At 40.1% G+C, this 13,655-nt stretch overlaps 1 protein-coding gene and 1 pseudogene across 2 annotated transcripts in view; one reads left to right on the top strand and one right to left on the bottom strand.

Moving 5' to 3' along the window:
• The window catches only part of prdm6 (PR domain containing 6), a 164,010-nt gene that overhangs the window by 93,144 nt on the left and 57,211 nt on the right, over positions 1 to 13,655 (top strand). The gene's annotated exons all lie outside the window — the stretch shown is intronic.
• LOC117511309 lies at positions 8,601 to 10,488 on the bottom strand (annotated as a pseudogene).

The raw sequence follows: 13,655 nt of genomic DNA, 5'->3' as shown, positions 1-13,655 counted from the left end.
AGAGACAGAGGGGTGTCTCAGTTCTTTTTTTGGACCGAGGCGGAGGGCTACAAACCCCTCTGTTTGGAGTGAATCTGGATGCCCACTCCGTTTGGACGGGTAGAAGGAGCTTACTGCTGTCTCCGAAAAAACCAACATGAAGCCGAAAGAGCCGCACAAATGAAGCGGCTTTCATTACAAATTACGCTGTTTAGAAAGTTATATGTTGCCAAAAAAACTTTTCAGGCAGTTGCCCATGACAGCAACGTGTATGCTGCTGGATGCATGTTGTGTATGTTGTCGTTCTGAAGAATATCGTAACTTCGCTCGTGCGCTGAGGTGTTATAATGCGCATACATACGAACGCTACGATAAGACACTTTTATATCTCATAATGGAGAAAATCATGATAAAGGATAAGCACGTTAATTTGTATGTTCATAAATCTTTGCATAATATCAATCCCTGCTGTTGGATTTCAAGGTCTGTAACGTGTGTAATTTTGTAAACAAACAGGGAGCCCTGAACACACTCAGAAAATGAGGAGACGTTGCATCAATGGGAATAAGTTGGAAAATATATATACACACACACATGTATATGTGTAACACATAACCTGACGTCCTAATAGACTGATATATTTGTCAAGGAAATTTCTAAAGGAAATAGTGCTGGATGCAAAAAAATGAGAGAATTTGAAAAAGAAATATAAGGTTAACAGAACTAGATGCAGCCCAAAACATACATACAGGTGCTGGTCATATAATTAGAATATCATAAAAAAGTTGATTTATTTCAGTCATTCCATTCAAAAAGTGAAACTTGTATACATTCATTGCTCACAGACTGATATATTTCAAGTGTTTATTTTAATTACTAATTAATTAATTAATTAATTAATTAATTACTAATTAATCAATTAATGATTAGTCAAACAATATTAATTATTACTATTATTGATTAATTATTATTAGTAGTATTATTAACATTAATTAATTACTGATTAATACATTACATTACATTACATTATTAATACTATTAATTATTATTATTATAAATTACAAAATAATGACATTAATTAACATGACATGATTGCGATGCGTCGAAGAAATCTGCAACTTCTTCTATTTCTTTGCATTTACACAGAAAGGCGAGAAAATAAAAAGGGCAAACAGGCTACTGCAACAACTTGAGTTTCAGTTGCCATGTTAACAAACAGTGGCAGTTTGAGACAGTTTTTTTTTCTCCGAAGGCGGCGGGGGGGTGTCTCAATTCACAGGGCTAGAGGCATACCCCTTCACCTTACCCCTTGTTTTAAAGGGGTAGGCGTAGGGGTAGGAGTAGGGCCAAGGCGAAGGGGAAGGGCTACAAAAGAGAATTGAGATTGGGGGGTAGTCCCTCCAGCATGTCCCGGGTCTTCCCGGGGCCTCCTCCCGATGGGACAGCCTGGAACACCTCACCAGTGAGGCGTCCAGAGGGCATCCGAAAGATGCCTGAGCCACTTCAGCTGGCTCCTTTCGACATGGAGGAGCAGCAGCTCGACTCCGAGCTCCTCCTGAGTGCCGCTATAAAAATGTTCTCAGCCTTAAGGTGTATAACTGAGTCCAGTTTGGTCTCAGAGGTTTGAGGTCTGGACTTACCAGGTGCTGATATTGCCATCATGTGCCTTTGGTGGAACAGTCAGAGAAACATTCAGATGGAGAAATTGTGATGGCTGGATGGAAAAACACAAGGCAGAATTATGAGAGTAGAACACAAAGTGAGTCAAATTATACGCATTTATTATGTTATTACATTAAATATATTACAGTTGCATATTTCTGTTCAAACTTTGTATGGTGATATGTTCACTGGATGAAGAGCTGGCCTGCCAATATGTAGAACTGGGTTTGAATCCCAATCAAGTAGAGAATCTTGAATCTTTGACTGGACTGGGTTGCTTGACACGAGGACGTTTCGCTTCAAATCGCAGAAGCTTCCTCAGCTAAAATTCTTGCTCTGGTAGTCTGACTTCTGTCTGACCCTCGTCGACAAGAACAAACAGAAGCCACAAAAGCTGGAGTTTTAAACCTAACCAGATGCCTCCTACCGAGAGGCAGACTGCTATTGGCTAGTGACTAAACAATTGCTTTAATTAGCACCTATTGTGCTCTAGTTAGCACCCTCCTAATAACAGGGTAGCTGTCCCTCCTAATGATGGGACTGATGCCTCTCCTAATGATGTGAATGACTCATTACCATGAACAAAAGACTGAAACTGCTTTGATCTGAGTACCCAATTGTAAACAGGGGACAAAGCGTGTCTCAGACCCCCTCCCCAGTTAAGGCTGGGTTTCAACTGCCTTAGAATGCCTCCTTCACCCCTCTCTCAAACCATTTCTTCTCTCTGGCTAAGATTTTAACTTCCTTGTCCTCAAACGTGTGGTTAGTGTCTTTAAGGTGGAGATGAACTGCAGACTGAGGTCCACTGGTGCCCTCTCTGCAGTGCTGGTATAGCCTTTTGTGTAAAGGTTGCTTAGTCTCACCTATGTAGTGTTCGTTACAGTTTTCCTGACATCTGATAGAATACACCACATTGCTTTTGTAACTAGGGATCCTGTCCTTAGGGTGAACTAATTTCTGTCTCAAGGTGTTAACAGGTTTAAAGTAAACTGGGATTTTGTGCTGTTTGAAGATCCTCTGTAGTTTTTCCTCTACTCCTACTAAATAAGGGAGAGACACTCCTCTTCTTCTTGTCTCTGTCTCCTGTCTGTCTGGTCTCTTTGTTCTCTGGGACTTCTGCACTTTGTCCAGGGACCATCGTGGGTACCCACATACTGTGAGGGCTTTCCGGACAAGTTGTTGTTCTTTAGCCCTTCCCTCTGCAGTTGTGGGCACCTGTAGGGCTCTGTGTTGAAGTGTCCTGTTCACCCCGAGCTTGTGTTCAAGGGGGTGGTTTGAGCCAAAGAGCAGATATTGGTCAGTGTGAGTGGGTTTTCTGTAAACACCTGTCTGGAGTTGCCTGTTCTCTCCAATCGTAACATCACAGTCCAAGAAGGCTAAATGGTTGTTTCTGGCATTCTCACGTGTGAACTTGATATTGGAGTCCACTGATAGCTTGATAGCAACAGGAGGTTGAGGACTTTATGTCTGTCAATCCACATCCGGATCACTTCCAAGATTCAGTGGAGTCTTCATGTCCTAATATCTCTCCTTGGAGCAAATGTGGTGAAAATCCATCCATCCATCCATCCATCCATCCATCCATCCATCCATCCATCCATCCATCCATCCATCCATCCATCCATCCATCCATCCATCCATCCATCCATTTTCTTCCACTTTATCAGGAGTCGGGTTGCGGGGTCAGCAGCTCAAGCAAAGCCGCCCAGACCTCCCGATCCACACACACCTCCCCCAGCTCCTCCGGGGGAACCCCAAGGCGTTCCCAAGCCAGCCGAGAGATGTAGTCCCTCCAGTGTGTCCTGGGTCTTCCACGGGCCTCCTCCCAATGGGACATGCCCGGAACACCTCTCCAGTGAGGCGTCCATGGGGCATCCGGAAAAGATGCCCAAGCCACCTCAACTGACTCCTTTCGACATGGAGGAGCAGCGGCTCGACTCCGAGCTCCTCCCGAGTGACCGAGCTCCTCACCCTATCTCTAAGGGAGCGCCCAGCCACCCTGCGAGGAAACTCATCTCGGCCGCTTGTACTCTCGCGATCTCGTTCTTTCGGGTCATGAACCAAATCTCATGACCATAGGGTGAGGGATCGGAACGTAGATCAATCGGGTAAATTGAGAGCTTTGCGTTTCCTCTTCCTGTCTCCATACTGTCCTACCTGTGCCGTCCCTCTGACACATTGATTTCTTATCCCGTCCATCCAGTTGCCTTTTTGTTTGTTTTTTGGTTTTGTTACATCTCAACTTGCGTGACTTCAAGAATAAGCCTGGCAGTTATCAGATTTGTATTTATTTATTTTTTAAATCACAAAATTCTACCTAGGATTATCTGGATATGTCTGTCTACTCTTGATTTCACAAGATGACAGGATGAGACAGATTTTATGTCTGAAACTTTTATGTGGGTAAGAAAATTATAGTTTCATGAGTTCATTGTAATTTTTTTAACAGGAAAAACAAAAAACATCACATTCAGTTTACCGTATGTTCTGGAGTATAAGTCACACATGTCAAAAAAATGTCCTATTAAAGAGGGGAGAAAAGAAAAGATATTCAGACGTTTTTCTGTATGTGGAGCACACCAAAACACCAGCATTTTTGTGTAATTGTGGTAAAAGATAGACTTTATTGATCTCACAGTGGAGAAAGTTCACAAGTTACGTCAGCTCTTAAAAACACACAAGATGAGTGTGAGTAGAGGAAAATGTGCATCAAAGAGCGTGTGCAAAGATAAGCACACTATGTAACACAATTTTTGTTCCTGGCATCTAAGTGTTATTTCAACTTCTTATGTCTAAAATCTATGGAAAAAATGACTACATTCAGCACAAACTTTGATTTTATTTTTTAAAGTTCTAAAAGTGTCTTGAAATTTCTAGATAATTCTGGAAACTTCTAGAAAATTCTGGACAGTTCTAGGTTTTCAAGAATATTCTAGAAGACTACTCAGTAGTAGTGAAGGCGAATCGAGAATATTCTTGAAAACAGACAAATTTCAAAATATCATTGTCCTGATCACAGAAGCAAAGTTTCTGTGGAATAACAGCTATTTTCTATTTATTTAAGGCATAACAGGTTAGGAAAACACAGTGTGTACCCAGGAACAAAACAAAAATAAAAATTTGTTACATAGTGTAATAATACAACCCCTGGCAAAAATTATGCAATCACCGGCCTCAGAGGATGTTCATTCAGTTGTTTAATTTTGTAGAATAAAAGCAGATCACAGACATGACACAAACTAAAGTAATTTCAAATGGCAACTTTCTGGCTTTAAAGAAACACTATAAGAAATCAAGAAAAAAAGATTGTGGCAGTCGTAACAGTTCCTTTTTTAGACCAAGCAGAGGAAAAAATATGGAATCATTCAATTCTGAGGAAAAAATTATGGAATCACCCTGTAAATTTTCATCCCCCAAATTAACACCTGCATCAAATCAGATCTGCTCATTGACATTGACCCTATGTGTCTTTTTGCAAGGAATGTTTTTGCAGTTTTTGCTCTATGGCAAGATGCATTATCATCTTGAAAAATGATTTCATCATCCCCAAACATCCTTTCAATTGTCCAAAATATCAACATAAACTTGTGCATTTATTGATGATGTAATGACAGCCATCTCCCCAGTGCCTTTACCTGACATGCAGCCCCATATCATCAATGACTGTGGAAATTTACATGTTCTCTTCAGGCAGTCATCTTTATAAATCTCATTGGAAAGGCACCAAACAAAGGTTCCAGCATCATCACCTTGCCCAATGCATATTCGAGATTCATCACTGAATATGACTTTCATCCAGTCATCCACAGTCCACAATTGCTTTTCCTTAGCCCACTGTAACCTTGTTTTTTTCTGTTTAGGTGTTAATGATGGCTTTCGTTTAGCTTTCTGTATGTAAAGTCCCATTTCCTTTAGGCGGTTTCTTACAGTTCGGTCACAGACGTTGACTCCAGTTTCCTCCCATTCGTGCCTCATTTGTTTGTTGTACATTCTTCGATTTTTGAGACATATTGCTTTAAGTTTTCTGTCTTGACGCTTTGATGTCTTCCTTGGTCTACCAGTATGTTTGCCTTTAACACCTTCCCATGTTGTTTGTATTTGGTCCAGAGTTTAGACACAGCTGACTGTGAACAACCAACATCTTTGCAACATTGCGTGATGATTTACTCTCTTTTAAGAGTTTGATAATCCTCTCCTTTGTTTCAATTGACATCTCTCATGTTGGAGCCATGATTCATGTCAGTCCACTTGGCGCAACAGCTCTCCAAGTGTGTTCACGGCTCCTTTTTAGATGCAGACTACAAGCAGATCTGATATGATGCAGGTGTTTAATTTGGGGGATGATTGGGTGATTCCATAATTGTTTCCCTCAGAATTGAGTGATTCCATATTTTTTTTCCTCAACATCTTGTTTTCTTGAGTTCTTATAGTGTTTCTTAAAGCCAGAAAGTTGCCATTTGAAATTACTTTAGTTTTGTGTCCATGTCTGTGGATCTGCTTTTTTTCCTACAAAATTGAAACAACTGAATGAACATCCTCTGAGGCCGGTGATTCCATAATTTTTTGCCAGGGGTTGTACTTGTAACAATACAATAAAATAAGAAAATGAGGTAGAAATAGAATATATATATATATATATATATTATATAGAGAATATATATATATATATATATATATATATAATATAAGTATATATATATATATATATAAAACATGATTGGAATGAAAAAATAGGAGCATCTTATTTACAATATGTGAAGTTGAATTTAGATGTGGATAAGGTGACATTAGTGCTGGGATTTGTGAACAAGTCATTATTGCACATGATTTGTGGACATATTATTGCATATGGTCATAGAGTAGAAAAGTAGGGCATTTTAGAATAATGGGCCTCATTTGCAAGTGTGTGTGTGTGTGTGTGTGTGTGTGTGTGTGTGTGTCAGCACAAATCTGTGCTCAAACAATGTGTACGAACGTTGACACACAAATTCACGATTTATCACCATGTTCTTACCTCAGTATATGAACACAGTTTATATATTAAAAAACAGTTTGTTCAAATTAATAATTAATGTCAGTCAAGCATGTAGTGACGTGCTTCTTTGCAGAGCAGAAGGTTCCTGGTTCAAGACCACCACTGCCCGTTCTGCATGTAATATGGAGTTCCATCAGGAAGGGCACCCGGTGTAAAACTTGTGCCAAATCAACATGCAGGTCCACCTCGGATCTGCTGTGGTGACCCGGGTGGAAAAGGAACATGCTGAAGGGACTTAATCATTTTGTATTCCTGGTTATTCCAGTTAAGGGGTCACGGGTGGGGGAGGGGCTTAGGCTTAGGGAGCCTATCCTAGCGCTCACTGAACGAGAGGTTGGGTACGCCCACAACAGGTCACCAGTCTGTCACAGGGCAATAACTAAATTTGATTTAATAAATTAATTCACTTAGGCGTTGACCAAATGTATTAATTAACTGTCAGTGTGACGCCGTTTCACCGTGACACTTGACACAGAATGAAAATGCCTGAATGTTGAACTTCTGAAATGTCACATCATCGTTTATACTGCTGTTTTCATCAGTCAAATAAAAAAATATTCGTAATTGGCAATAATCTTGTGTAAAATAGTATGTAATGGGACATAATATAGTAACTAATAATAAGAGCTACTGTTACATTAAAAAATGTGGCTACGATTTTAAAAAATTCTGCCCCGTCTGTTTTGAAATCAGGATGGAGGTTGGGGTCAAAAACCGGAGATTGTATATGTCCCAAATAGACCTGTTGACATTAAATTTGCTCAAGACAGTAACACGGACACAAACTTTGTCTTGTGTTGTTTATTTCCATACACAATTTTAATGACACATTTCCACCGTACACGTAATACAAACAATGAGAATACTGTATTAATGTTCTTAAATACATGACAGCTAAAGAAAAAACTTGATTTGTCAGTTATCAAAAAACAAAACAAAAAACAACAACACTGGAACAACTTCAAACAAGTAACAGTTTATACATTTGACTGAAATAAATCCATCCACACATTTTTTTTTATGTACATTTGCTGTATGATTTTCAGCAATGGACACTTTACACTAAAAACAAACAAAAAAAAACCAAAAACATAAACTCATGGTTGTTGAAATTTGAATGCTTTTATGACTTAAAAATTTGCAGTGTTTCATTCACATTTGGCTTAATAATTTTACAAATATCTGTTGTTGAAACAGTTTCAAACATGGTTTTAAAAAAAACAAAAATGAGATTTTAAGTTTTTACTTTGCACACACTGAGATTGTGCTTTTAAACTTACACACACACACACACACACACACACACCACACACCACATATATATATGTATATATATATATATGTGGCATCACAAAGTGAACTTGGTGTTTCTGATTGGTACATGCTAGCTTGACCATCTCTGAGTAGTTTTTCAAATGAGTCGTCAGTAAAACCCAAAACAAAATACAAATTAAGAGATTTACAGTCCTGATTTAAATTTGTTAAAACATCATAAGAAAATTTCAGGCTGTTTTCATGACTGACTAAAATAATATATCAAAGATTTCAAGATAAAGCTACACACTGATGTAATGAGGTGGGGGGGAGGATGACTCATTAACATTTAAGGGTTTAATTGGCCAATTAAACAAAAGTATCTCACAAAATGGTGCATTTCTTTGACTTCCTCAGGTGTTCTTCTATCCACATGTTGAGTTCTTCCTCCTGTTTTTGTTGGAGCTGTTCCAGGTCTTTCTTTGAAGGCTCAGTCTTTTCCAGTTCGAACATTTCGTCGTATGTTTGGCGATCAGCTTGCTGTGGGATCTCTTAAAGGGTTTTTGGACAGTCAGCTGTTTGATAATTAACTCCCTCTGTTTGTCAGACCTTTCCTTCATGTCTTTCATTTGGTGGAAGTGCATCTGGACCATGCTGAAAATCCCTCGGTGTAGATCTGCGTGAATTCATTAAACTGTTCCGCCTGCCTCCTGGCTTCATCCTCCTTCATTAGCTTCAGTTCTTTCAGTTCGTTGTTGTAGAGGTGCTGTAATTCTTTCCATCCTTCTTCCTCTTGTGCTTTCTTCATTTCTTCTTCTCTCTTTCTGCATTCATTGGTTCCTTTTCCCGCTCATATTCATCGCAGAGTACCTCGAGTTTCTGTCGTAGCTTCTCGTTCTCTTGCCTTCGGTTCTCCCACCATTGCTTCTGTTCCCTTTCCCACGCTTCGTATTCTTTTTGGGTCTCATCTTTATTCTTCTTCAGTTTTTCTCTGGCTGCCGGATTTTCCGTCAAACTGGATCTCATTTGGTTCTCGATATCCTCCAGTTTCCTTTGCCACAGCAGCCGCGCCATCTCTTGCTGTTTGTTCTTGATTTCTTCTCTTCTCGTCTGTTTTGCTCCTCTCTCTTCGTCTTCTCTTGCTCCTTCTTAATGTTTTCCTCCTTTTCACTGAATATTGCTGCTGCTTCTCTTTCTTCTGCTTTTTCTTTTGTTGGAAAAAGTTCTTAATCTGTTCATACACTTCCCTCTTCTCTGTTATCTCGTCATCGTTTCCAGGATCCTTTGCGTTTGTTTTTGTATGGCTTCCTCCGCCTCCTGGAACATCTCGTTGATGTAGGGGCTGCCACCATTTTTCTTCACCATTGCATTAACTTTGTCCAGAAGGTCGCTGACTTGAGCCCGGTTTGTGGATTTGTTATTAAAGACGTGATATCTCATCCCGCAGTTAACGATCATATCTTTTAAGTCGTCGCTCTCTTGTATGTAGTCATCAATGCTTTTGGTATGAAGCTCGTCACCTCTGGTGAAGAGAATAATGATGAAGTCTTCTGATTTTTTGCCAAAGAAATCCTTGATCAGTCAACAGTCTCTTTTTCCTCTTGGGTAAAACGGCCGATCATCAGCACCAGTAAGAAGACGTGAGGACCAGGAGCTATCATACTAATGCATTTTACCAGTTCTTCTCTAACTTGTTCGTTGGACTTCTTTGTGTCAAACAAACCGGGGGTGTCGACCACAATAACGGTTTGTCCGTTGATCTCTCCTGTTTGTTTCTGGCAAGCCATGGTCACAGAGTTTGCCGTTGTTCAGATAGAAGTGATTTTTTGCCCAAAATCGTATTTCCGGTGGCGCTCTTCCCACTGCCCGTCTTCCCGACCAGCACTATCCGAAGGCATTCTTTACTCGGAGGCTCAGTCAGCAGGACCTTTTTTATTTGAGGGATGACAGACGCGTATAAGTTGCGGCTTCTTATCACGTCCACATCCTGTAAGACACGAGAGGCCTGCTGCTTGTCGTTGATGTTCAGGAACAAGATCTACCTTCACAGGTGTCACACAGCTCCTGGGTGAAGGGCTCATTCTGAAAAACTCACCACCTCCGGAGCCGCGAGGTCTGACTGCACAGTAAACAGAATCATGTTGAAGTCATTGAGTCGGAACCTGAATGTGTTCTGGATGATCTGTAACTCTTTTGTCTTCATAACTGAGGGGACCCATAGGTATGACCATAATGAATGCGCGTATACCGCTGGGGTCACGCAGGGAAATACTTATGAATGACTCTTCCTTTAGTTCCAGCTCAGGTTTTCTGTACAAAGGTGGCAGCTCGACCAAAGACACCCAGCGACCGTACACCTCCCCCTGAACTTTAATACATTCTGTCGAGTTAGCCGTTGGACCAATATTTTCTTCTCCTAAAATGGCTTTGGCGGCTAAAGTCTTCCATGATTTGAACCTCCCACAAAGCACCAGTGTCATTGGCAGTTTGGAGAATGCAGGTGCTGACTTCACAGGACCTTCACCGTCAGTACAGTTTAGATGTCCTCCCCCGTTTCAATCATCATCAGCTCGATTTTTTCCATTAATTCTCTATGCTCAGAATCATGGAGATTTCTTTGTCGAGATCAATGTCGTGGTGCCTTTGCTTGCAGTCTTGGATGATTTGGTTGACTGAAGATTATACGTCTTCCCGTTGCGTATTGTGATGACCATGGAAAAGTTAAAGACGCTTTGACCAAAAAATCCCAGGATGTTGACACCTTGTCTGTCGGCCTCACTGAAGTCTGAAGGACTCAACAGAGCAGGAGAATATTTGGCCCAGGTGGGCAGGATGCGACAACATTTCTTCATCTCATGCTTCACTTGTTCCATGGGGAAGCTGAAGACGTCCACCGTTTCCACGACTGTCAGTGACTTTCTGTTCCACTCGCCATGAGTGACCGCTCTTTTCTGAAATGAAAGATCCTTTTTTCCTGTGATGAGTAACTCATTGTTGACTTTTCTTTCGCACTCTTTCCAAATAGCACAATGTTGAGCTGGGATGCTGCAAAAGCAAAAACAAAAACTTGTTAAGTGTTATGACGTTATGAGCATAATGTCTTAAAGCTGATTCCACAGCGCTTCTTTTTTTTTCTTCCACATTTTGTTATCTTACAGCCCTATTCCAAAATCAGTGAAATTCATTTTTTCCTCACACTTTTACACACAACACCTCATAAGACAATGTGAAAAAAACTTTTTTGAGATTTTTTGCAATATATATATATAGATATATATATATATATATATATATATATATATATATATATATATATATATATATATATAAATGAAGCTCAAAATTGAGCTCAGGTGCCTCCTGTTTCCACTGATCCTCCTTGAGATGTTTTGCAGCTTAATTGGAGTCCACCTGGAGTAAATTCAGTGATTGGACATTATTTGGAAAGACACACACCTGTCTACATATAAGGTCCCACAGTTGACAGTCAGAGCACAAACCAAGCATGAAGTCAAAGGAATTGTCTGTAGACCTCTGAGACAGGATTGTCTGGAGGCACAAATCTGGGGAAGGGTACAGAAACATTTCTGCTGCTTTCAAGGTCCCAATGAGCACAGTGGCCTCCATCATCTGTAAATGGAAGACGTTCAGCTCCACCAGGACTCTTCCTAGAGCTGGCTACCTGTCTAAACTGAGCGATCGGGGGAGAAGGACCGTGGTTTATCGGTTTATCTTTATCAAAGATAACTTTTCAGTTATCTGATTATCTGTTATCAAAGTTAATTTTTTGGTTATCTGTGCCCACTACTGCTCTCAGACCAGGAGAAACAAAATTCTCTGGTCTGATGAGACAAAGATTGAACTCTTTGACGTCATGTTTGGAGGAAACCAGGCACCATCCCTACAGTGAAGCATGGTGGTGGCAGCATCATGCTGTGGGGATTTTTTCAGCAGCAGGAACTGGGAGACTAGTCAGGATTGAGGGAAAGATGAATGCAGCAAAGCACAGACACATCCTGGTTGAAAACCTATGCACACAGCCAAGCTATCAAAGGAGTGGCTTCAGGACAACTCTGTGAATGTCCTTGAGTGGCCCAGCCAGAGTCCAGACCTGAATCTGATTGAACATCTCTGGAGAGGTCTGAAAATGGCTGTGAATCGATGCTCCCCATCCAACCTGATGGAGCTTGAGAGATGCTGCAAAGTGGAATGGACCAAACTACCCAAGAGTAGGTGCACCAAGCTTGTGGCATCATATTCAAGAAGACGTGAGGCTGTAATTGCTGCCAAAGGTGCATCAACAAAGTATGTGGATGTACATGTGATTTCTTAGTTTTTTAACAATTTTTAATAATTTTGCAAAAATTTCAAAACAAGTTTTTTTTTATGTTGTCATTATGAGGTGTTGTGAGTAGAATTTTGAGGGGGAAAATGATTTATTCCATTTTGGTATAAAGCTTTACTATAATGTGGAAAAAGTTAAGTGCTGTGAATACTTTCTGGATGCACTTACACCATTCAGACATTGTGACGAAATAGGATTTTTTTTGTTTGTTTGTTTTTTGTCTGTGAGCACCAAGACCAAGCTTTGGAAATGAATATAACTGACAAGCTCACTTTATCCACACATGCCCATAATTTCCCTGGGATACATGGGATGTTGAGTTTATTTCCTGCTACAAGCTCAAAAATGTCCAGCAGGTGATATAGTAGAGTGCCTATATACAAAGAGTGGTGACAGCTAGCCATTTGAAGCCATATTATTTCTGAACTCTTCCATTGGATTTATTGTTTATGTGTTCGTATATTATCATTACCGAGTCTGGATAATTTAGATCAAGAAAACTAATTTGAAAGCTTATTTACATAATATGACTTTTAGTGTGGATAAAAAAATCCCTGCATTTTTTTCTGGTTTGTTATTATCAGTGATGCCGGTAACGCGTTACTTAATCTGACCACTTTTTTTTTAGTAACGAGTAATCTAACGCGTTAATCTTTCCAAATCAGTAATCAGATTAAAGTTACTTCTCCAAGTCACTGTGTGTTACTATTGTTTTTGCTTTGTGGGTCGATAGCAGCATTAAACTTGGTCCGTGGGCAGGAGTTCGGGGTTCGACTGAACTGCCCACTTTAAGTGAGCTGTGAGCTTTTAATCCGCGGTTTTCTGCAGCAGCTTGTCCTCACCTCTTAAAGCACGGTGACAACAGCACACCTGCACTGAGCTTTACAAAGATATTTTTATGCTTTTTCCTCCTTTATTTAGAATTCTGAGCTGAGCCGCTCCGTATCTGGTTGTTAAAAACAGCTGATCCTCTGTGACGCGTCAACAACTAACACTACTTTCCACTCAAATGCACCTAAACTCTCTTTCTGAGGACCACATGATGTGAAAACGCAATAAAACTTTCTTACCTGTAAATCTGGTCATGTTTTCTGCATAAATAAATGTTATCCTTTGTTTGTGTTCAACCACCAAAGCAGGGACGAATCCAGATGGAATGGGGGCGTGGGGGAGGGATGTGCCCCTCCCCCCACAACACCCCTAGATTAAAGGTCCAGTTTTGAAGCCTTTTTTTAGTACAACTACTAATACTACTTATAATAATAATAATTTCAACAAGTAAAATGTTTAGAGAGAATTTAAATGTTAGAAAAATGTTAGAAAGAATTTAATAGTTACATTTATAAACAATGTAGGTTCGAAATTGCAAGTTTTACTGTT

The sequence above is a fragment of the Thalassophryne amazonica genome, chromosome 5 (assembly GCF_902500255.1).
Source record: "Thalassophryne amazonica chromosome 5, fThaAma1.1, whole genome shotgun sequence".
Lineage (NCBI taxonomy): Eukaryota > Metazoa > Chordata > Actinopteri > Batrachoidiformes > Batrachoididae > Thalassophryne > Thalassophryne amazonica.
The sequence above is the reverse complement of the archived record's forward strand: the minus strand, read 5'-3'. Positions and strand labels throughout refer to the sequence as shown.